The sequence below is a fragment of the Pteropus medius genome, unplaced genomic scaffold (genome assembly GCF_902729225.1).
Source record: "Pteropus medius unplaced genomic scaffold, Ma_sr-lr_union100, whole genome shotgun sequence".
In the NCBI taxonomy this organism is placed as follows: Eukaryota; Metazoa; Chordata; class Mammalia; order Chiroptera; family Pteropodidae; genus Pteropus; species Pteropus medius.
The window spans coordinates 1,138,252-1,146,059 of NW_024347732.1; the positions used below are offsets into that span (position 1 = coordinate 1,138,252).

Below are 7,808 nucleotides of genomic sequence, written 5' to 3' on the forward strand. Positions count from 1 at the left end.
ACATACCTATTGCTAGAACCAAGTCTAAAACTTTTAGTCTAGTGTATCTTCTCTATGATATAGCTATAAACTATAATCCACAATTAGAATTTTGCCACAATTATCCACATAATTTATTATTCTATGTACTGTGATGTTTGAATATTTTTAATAATCAAAGTATGTAAAAAACAATCTTTCTTTTGTCTTTGCCAAAATTTTAAGTTGTTCAATTTAATTGGTCTGCTATTTTTGCAACTATGTCACTACATAATACTACTACAGAAGAACTAAACTATTTTATTAATGCTGTCACTCTTCATGTTCAGTGGCTTAAAATCCTAAGATTGATTAGATCCTCTCATTTACAGAACTGTCTCCACATTCTGATTTAACAAAACAGAGTTTGTTAAACCTCTAAATAAATGGCATTATCTTTCTATTGTTGCTGTTTAACATTTCAAAAGTAGGAGCTAAGAAATCAATTTTCTTTTTTGTGATAACATGCACTTATCTCATTTTATTGTTGAAAAGATAGTTACTATTTCTACCATATAAAAAAGGATTAAATGTATGTAATAGGTATTAAAAAATTGGTACTAAGACTCTATGATCTTTATCTGTTAAGTAAAAAATGTCCTAAATATCAAATGTAAAAAATGTGTCATTATTTTCCATTAATAACATTTTAGTCATTCTGGGAGAATACCAAAAAATGCATTCTAATAAATAATATATTTTTATTAAACTTAGAGCCAAGTCTATTGATAACAAAAACATGACTACATAGGACTTCCTGTCAAGATGGTAAAGTAGGTAAACACAGTGTTTGCCTCCTCTCATGACCACATCAAAATTACAACCAAACTACAGAACAACCATCATGAGAATCTCCTTAAGTCTAACTGAACAGAAGTCCTATAACTAAGTATATACATAAGAAGCCAACACAAGACTGGTAGGAGGGACAGAGACATGGGACGAGCTGGTCCCACACCACGTGTGGTAGTTAAAAATCAGGAGAAATATCTCAGCTTTGGAGGTCCTCCCTGAGAAGCAAGGGCTCCAAGACCCACACCAGGATCCCCAGCCCAGAGTTCCACTACCAGGAAAAGAAATCTCCACATCTTCCAGCTGTGAAAACCAGCAGAGACTTTGGCTGAGTGAGACAGAGGGCAGCTGGAGTCCCAAGAGTTCCCTTTAAAGGGCCCATACATGGTCTTACTCACTGATGAACTCACTCACTCTGAGCTCTAGCACTGGGACAGAAACATACAGGGAGGATCCGAATTATCTGGTTTCAGGGCAAGGACTGAAGGGGCAGCTTACTCCCAGACAGAAGTGCTGGTGGACAGTATTGTTCCTTCATTGAGCCCTTCCTGTCCAGGCGTCCTCCGCAACCTGGCTAACACCATTCGCCCTGCCCTGGTAATTCCCTGAGGCCATACTCCACCCAACATGTGGGCCCACTCAAGCCACTTCCAATGGCTTTTCTATAGAAACGGCTTTTCTTGGCTCCTGCTGCAGATTCTCCTAAATTATCTCAAAGGTTCACTAAACCCAAACAAGCAGCATCTAAGTTCTGCATGCCCTGTATCCCTTGCCAAGCAGCCCCAAAGCCCATCACCAGTGGCAGCAGGCCTTGGTTCTCAGCTTAGCCGCTCCCAAACACCTCCAAGCCCAGCGCTGGTTGCGGCCATCTACAGGTTGCTTGGTGGCTCATGCCAGGAGGCCCCGTGCAGAGCACAGGCTGTGATTAAACTTGGTCTGCGGTGGGGCCCCTCTCAGGAGACCCCAGGGCTTGCACAACCAGTGGCCAGCTTTAGACCCAGCCAGTGCACCACCTGGGGCTGCATCCAAGGGGCCACACACCCAGATGGCAGACTGGGCAGACATCAGAGTCCTACTAAAGCAAATCTTGCTTCATAAGGTCAGCTCCTGTATAACAGCTTCTCCATTATATTCACAGCCAGTTCTCACAACCAGTCAGCCCGAGGGTCAACCCCATCCACTGATGTGCAAACAGCAACCAAGGCTCAACTACAACAGGAAGGTACACACAATCCATACAAGGGATACTCATGGAGCACCTGGTCGGCTCAGGTGACTAGGGAGATTGTGCCACTGGGCCTCACAGGACACCTGCTACATAAGGCCACTCTACCAACACCGGGAGACACAGCGGTCCTACCTAATACATAGAAACAAACACAGAGAGGCAGCCAAAATGGAGGGACAAAAAAACATGTCCCAAATGAAAGGACAGAACAAAGCTCCAGAAAAAGAACTAAACAAAATGGAAACAAGTAATCTACCAGATGCAGAGTTCAAAACACTGGTTATAAGGATGCTCAATTTCTCAAGTGAGGAATTCAACAAAGAGATAGAAAATATAAAAATGAAGATAGAAAACATAAAAAGAACCAGTCTGAAATGAAGAATACATTAACTGAAATGAAGAGCTCCCCTAAGACTGTCAGCTAATTTCTCAATAGAAACTTTGCAGGCCAGAAGGGAGTGGCATAAAATATTCAAAGTGATGAAAAGTAAGCACCTACAACCAAAATTACTCTATCCAGCAAAGCTATCATTTAAAATTTAAGGCTAGATAATGAGCTTCTCAGACAAGAAAAAGCTAAAGTTCATCAACACCAAACCAATATTACAAGAAATTTTAGACGGACTTCTTTAAGAAGAAAAAGAAGAAAAATGATCAAAAACATGAATAATAAAATACCATTAACTACATATCAATCATGGCTGAATGAATAAGAAAACAAGACCCTTATATATGCTGTATATAAAAGACTCACTTCAGATCAAAAAATACAACAGACTGGAAGTAAAAAGTTGAAAAAAGACATTTCATGAAAATTGAAAAAAAAAGCTGGGGTAGCAATATCTATACTAAACAAGACTTTAAAACAAAGGCTATAAGAGACAAAGAAAGACTCAGTAACAGCACTTTTGGTATATTTATTGGAAGAAATCCAAAACACTACTTCAAAGGGATATGTGCATTCATATGTTCATAACAGCATTATTTACAATAGCCAAGGTATGGAGACAACCTGCCTGTCCTTCAATGGATGAGTGGATAAAGAAGAAGTTTTTACATATATACAATGAAGTATCACTCAGCCACAAAGAAGGAATAAAATCTTGCCATGTGCAGCAACATGGTTGGCAGAGGGTACTGTGCTGAGTGAAGTAAGTCAGACAGAGAAGGTCAAGTCTCATGTGATTTAACTTGAGTGTGGAATCTAGGGAACAAAATAAACAAACAAAACAAGAACAAATTCTTAGATGCAGAGGACATTCTGATGACTTCCAGATCAGAGAGAGGCTGCAGTGATGTGTGAAAAACTGGAAGGGATTATGAAGTACCAATTGGTAGTCACAAAATAGTCATGAAGATGCAAAGTATAGCATAATGTATATAGTCGGTAATATTGTAATAACTATGAATGAGGTCAGATGGGCACCAGATTTATGGGGTAATCACTTTGTAAATTATATAGATGTCTAATCACTATGTTGTACACCTGAAACTAATATAATAGTGTACACTGACATTAATTTTAAAAAATTTTAAAAAAATAAAATGACTACATATGAACAAAGACTAGGGATAAATGTGGCCTATCCTCATGTCTCTACATGAAGGAACTCCCACTGGAACAATGGTTCTCAATAGAGATGTTTTTGGAATTGAAATGGGGGAAGGAAATTCTTCATTGAGCTGGTAGATCTCTACATTATATATTTAACACCCCTATCCTTTAGAATCTCAAAGCCAGATTTTAAAGACACTGTAATAATTTAAAATCACCTCCACGTATTTCGAATGGATCAGAGGTAACATTCAGGATGGAAAACTAGATCACTAGATTCACAGCCCTGGCCCACTACTCCTTATTCACAGCTTCCCAACAGGAGAATTATCTGATCTATGGCAGAAATCCATTGATCCATATTACTGCAAGTAGAAATAACCTACTATAAACCTGTAACTCTAATGGTTTGCCTTCTTTTACCTCCTCTCTACCTTAGACCATGGAAATCACTAACTCTGGGTAAGTGTATCTGTTCTGCACATCAAAATTTTCTCTTAGCTGGACTAAAGTCCAGGTTCTAAGAAAGGGAGTAGTTGGGGCGGGAGGTACTAGTACTCATTTCTGGTCTCCCATCTAAAGTACTATAAACAATCAGCTCTTTAGTAACAAAGCGGATATTGCAAATTCCACTTGTCTATTTACAAACTCAAGAAAAGGAAAGAGCTATTATTTACTGATCCCCTAAAAACTCTAATTCTATTAGAATGCTCTCTCTGATCTATTTGTCCTTATTACAGTTCCTCCACAAGAAATGAAATGAGTAAAAAAAAAAGGATAGTTAAATATTTGTTAAAAATAAGATAACAGGCTCAAAATGCTAAGCCCCATGTCACCAAACCAAGACTTAATTATAATTTCAGCTCTCCCAGCAATGGAATCTTAAACCAGTCTATCAGAAATCACCTGATCAACACTTACTAGTTAGGTCATCTGCTTCATAGGCCCCTATCATCCACTAAAGAAAAGTAATCTTGCAATAACCAACCTGCTTTTTTGCCAGTATAAATTCCTCATTCCCACTCCCCTCTGCCTATAAAAGTCTTTCATTTTATACAGCTCTTCAGAGTTCCTTTCTATCTGCTAGATTGGATGCTGCCCAATTCAAATCAATTTTTACTCAAATAAACCCTCAAAATTTTTAATATTTCTCAGTTTATCTTTTAACATACTAAACAGATTGAATAAAATTGTGTTAAAGAAATAGCAGGTGCTCTAATATGCTCATGTTTATTACAAAAGCAATGTATTTTTCCCTCTTCGCTGTTTTCCTTATCCAATGAAAAATCCACTACTAATGCCGACTTCTAATGATAAATTTGGGTAAAGGAACTTGAGCAAAGAACTCTATATATAGCCTTCTATTTTAATATAGAAATCAGGAAAAGAGCCATATGGAGCCAACCACAATATTGTTTAGCCACAGGATATTAAAATGTTATAAAAGATCATTCACTTAAGCTGAAACAAAGAAGTAATGATATTCCAGTGGCATATACTAAATGTAGTCATCTTTTCTTTGTCCAAAATGGACTTTAATAAAAGAGAAAGTTTAAGTATTTAATGTTTTTTTCAAAAAACAATTTAATATTTTCCTAAAATATTTAATAATATCTCTCTTCACTTGCTTAAATATAGAAATATGCTTTAAGAAAATGATCAAAGGGCATTTGGAATAAAATAGAGCTTATATGGTTTTGAAATACAGCAACAATTTATCGAGCATTGGTAGTTCCTGTATGATAAATGCTTTAAAAAAAGAAAGAAGAAAGGAAGGAAGGAAGGAAGGAAGGAAGGAAGGAAAATAATGAATATGAATGAAGGAAGAAAGAAGGAAGGAAGGAGGAGAAGGAGGAGGAGGAGGAGGAGGAGGAGAGAGAGAAAATGAGAGAAAATAAGAGATATAAAATGGTTGTTGTTGTTGTTATTGGAATTGTTGTTGTTGTTGTTGTTGTTGGAATTGTTGCTTGTTGTTGGCATTGTTGTTGTTGGAATGTTGTTGTTGAAAGAGGCATGAAAATCAGGGCTCACTGGATCCTGAACTACAGATCCATGGTCAGATTTACGTCTCAATGAATGAAAAGAGCGTCCTCTGTCTCACGTAGCTTCTGGATCAAATCCAGACTGTCGTCTATTTGGTTACGGGTTCATGGGAAGGAGTAATTTCCTTATTCCTTAAGTTTATAAAAAAACACATGTTCTTAATTTAGGGTCTACTTATGCTTCAAATTGTGTCTTTTTCTAAGGAGAGAGTCCATAGCTTTCCTTGGCTTATCAATGTTACTGAAAAGGTCATTCATCATTGAATTATAAGGTAATCTTTCCCAGTCTTTTTATTATATGTGTATTCTTGAAAATACCTGGTGATGTCAAGGGGGAAAAAAGTGTCATGCAAGCCATTTCAGGTATTAATTAACCAAAATTAATAAGGATTCAGTAATGAAAAGATGAATGGTTTTCTTTACTATTTCTAAATAACCCAAAGATAAAAGAAATTACAAGAAAAGTTTGAAAATAAGATGAATGATCATAATTACTGTTTATAAATTCAGATCATAGACAAAAGTACAGATTAAAAGTGTAATCAATAAAACTTTCCATCTGTATAGAGCATTACTTTAAAAATGCTTTCAGTTATTCCTCCTTACTTTTTAGGAACAAAAGACACATAACTACCCCCACTTTACAGATAACAATTATGAGGTTTATTGTCCAAGGAAAAACATCTCCTAACCCTGCCAGTTTCCTGACTCCTAGGCCAAAGTTCTCCCCAGTATTAACAAGCAGTAAAAGCTTCGTTCTTGGGGATTTATACAGTAAATCTAACAGAATAAAGGAAAAGCAGACTTTTAGCTCCTTTGTTTTCTCTCTGGAATGTTTATTCTGCTAAATCATTTGGGACCAGCTAATATGAGCAAGTAAAAGATTTGAAATGGTTATCTGCGGTTACCATCTCATAGACCATTATTAAATATGAACCAATGAAGCAAAAAAGGACTTATACATTTGATATCACTCCTCTCTACAGTAGGGACTGGAAGGGAGATCACATACTGTCCAATAATGAATTGCCTCAATTTCCGGAGAAGCTCCTTGAGAGCCAATGGGCAGCACCAAGAAAAAGAATTACAGGTAGAAGAAACCTTTTTCCTTCAGTTCAGACAGTCATTGAGCACCAGGAAAAGACAGTACCCCCAATTCCCCAATAAAGCCACTTCATGCTGCCTAGAGCTCTTCTCTGAAAATTTTAGGTCTGTGGAGACTTATTCACTAATTAGGGCGAAGGGGAAAACTGGAATAAAATGGGAGAGGAAGGCCTGAGCGGAGAACTACAGAACCCAGAGAACTGAATAGTGAAAAAAACGCGAATTAACTGACAGTATAAAGGCGCCAATCCCTAGCCGAGTGGAAGGCCTCGGGAGGTGGGTGGGACTAGGTTGCCAGGGCCCAGCAGCCCCCACGGGACACGCTGGCAGGGCTGGAACCGTGCGTTCCTTAGCAACCGCTGCGGCCCGGTCCACTCACCGCCCGAACCCCGCTCAGGTTATCCCCACCCCCACCGCGAGCCCCCTGCTCGCGGGAAGGGGTCCTCAAGTCATAACTGTACCTAATGGGTTTCCCGGGCCTGGGTTCCTCTTCTTCCTGAGCCTCCCTCTCAGCCCAGTCCGCCCAAATGTCGCTCTCAGGAGTGGAACGACAGTCTCCAAAACGCTTCGAGGGTACGCTAAAGAGGTGCGTCCGCCTTCAGTCCTGAATTCCAACCTCCCGGGCAGGGCCTCCCCCGCCTCCCCAGAAATCGCCCACGCCGCGCACACACACACACACACCTCAACTCAGCCAAGGCAAGGGCTGACAAACTTCGTGTCCCGCAGGAAATATTTCTGTCCACAGTCCTGTCACTCAGAGGCAGGGGCGGGGCGAGCCACCCACACACCTCTAACCCCAGAGAGCGGGAGGGAAAAGAGGCGGGGCTCCGCGGAAGGGGGCGGGACCAGACCTCAGCATGCTCTTCGATTGGTTGGTCTCTCTGCCGCCTCTGCGCTGGTCCTGGACGCAAATGCGAGAGCCCTGTGGCCTCTCCTTTTTTTGGATAGGAATCCCAGGCTCTAATACCTGTCTCAAACTATGACTGTAGAAATTAAAAATAAGGGCTACGACTTGTTTTATAAACATTAAAATACAAAAATACGTTCTTTTGATTATTGAACCCTTCCC

At 39.4% G+C, this 7,808-nt stretch overlaps 1 protein-coding gene across 6 annotated transcripts in view; it reads right to left on the reverse strand.

Annotated features, from left to right (window-relative positions):
- Positions 1–7,551, reverse strand: part of TRIQK (triple QxxK/R motif containing) — a 102,310-nt gene extending 94,759 nt beyond the window's left edge. For 5 of the 6 annotated variants that reach the window (XM_039877108.1, XM_039877104.1, XM_039877106.1 and 2 more), the window contains exon 1: positions 7,421–7,551. The gene's annotated coding sequence lies outside the window, so the exon portion shown is untranslated. Of the gene's footprint in view, positions 1–7,200; positions 7,318–7,420 lie in introns of all 6 variants that reach the window. The other variant, XM_039877110.1, reaches the window with a different exon arrangement.
- Between the last annotated feature and the right edge of the window lie 257 nt (positions 7,552–7,808).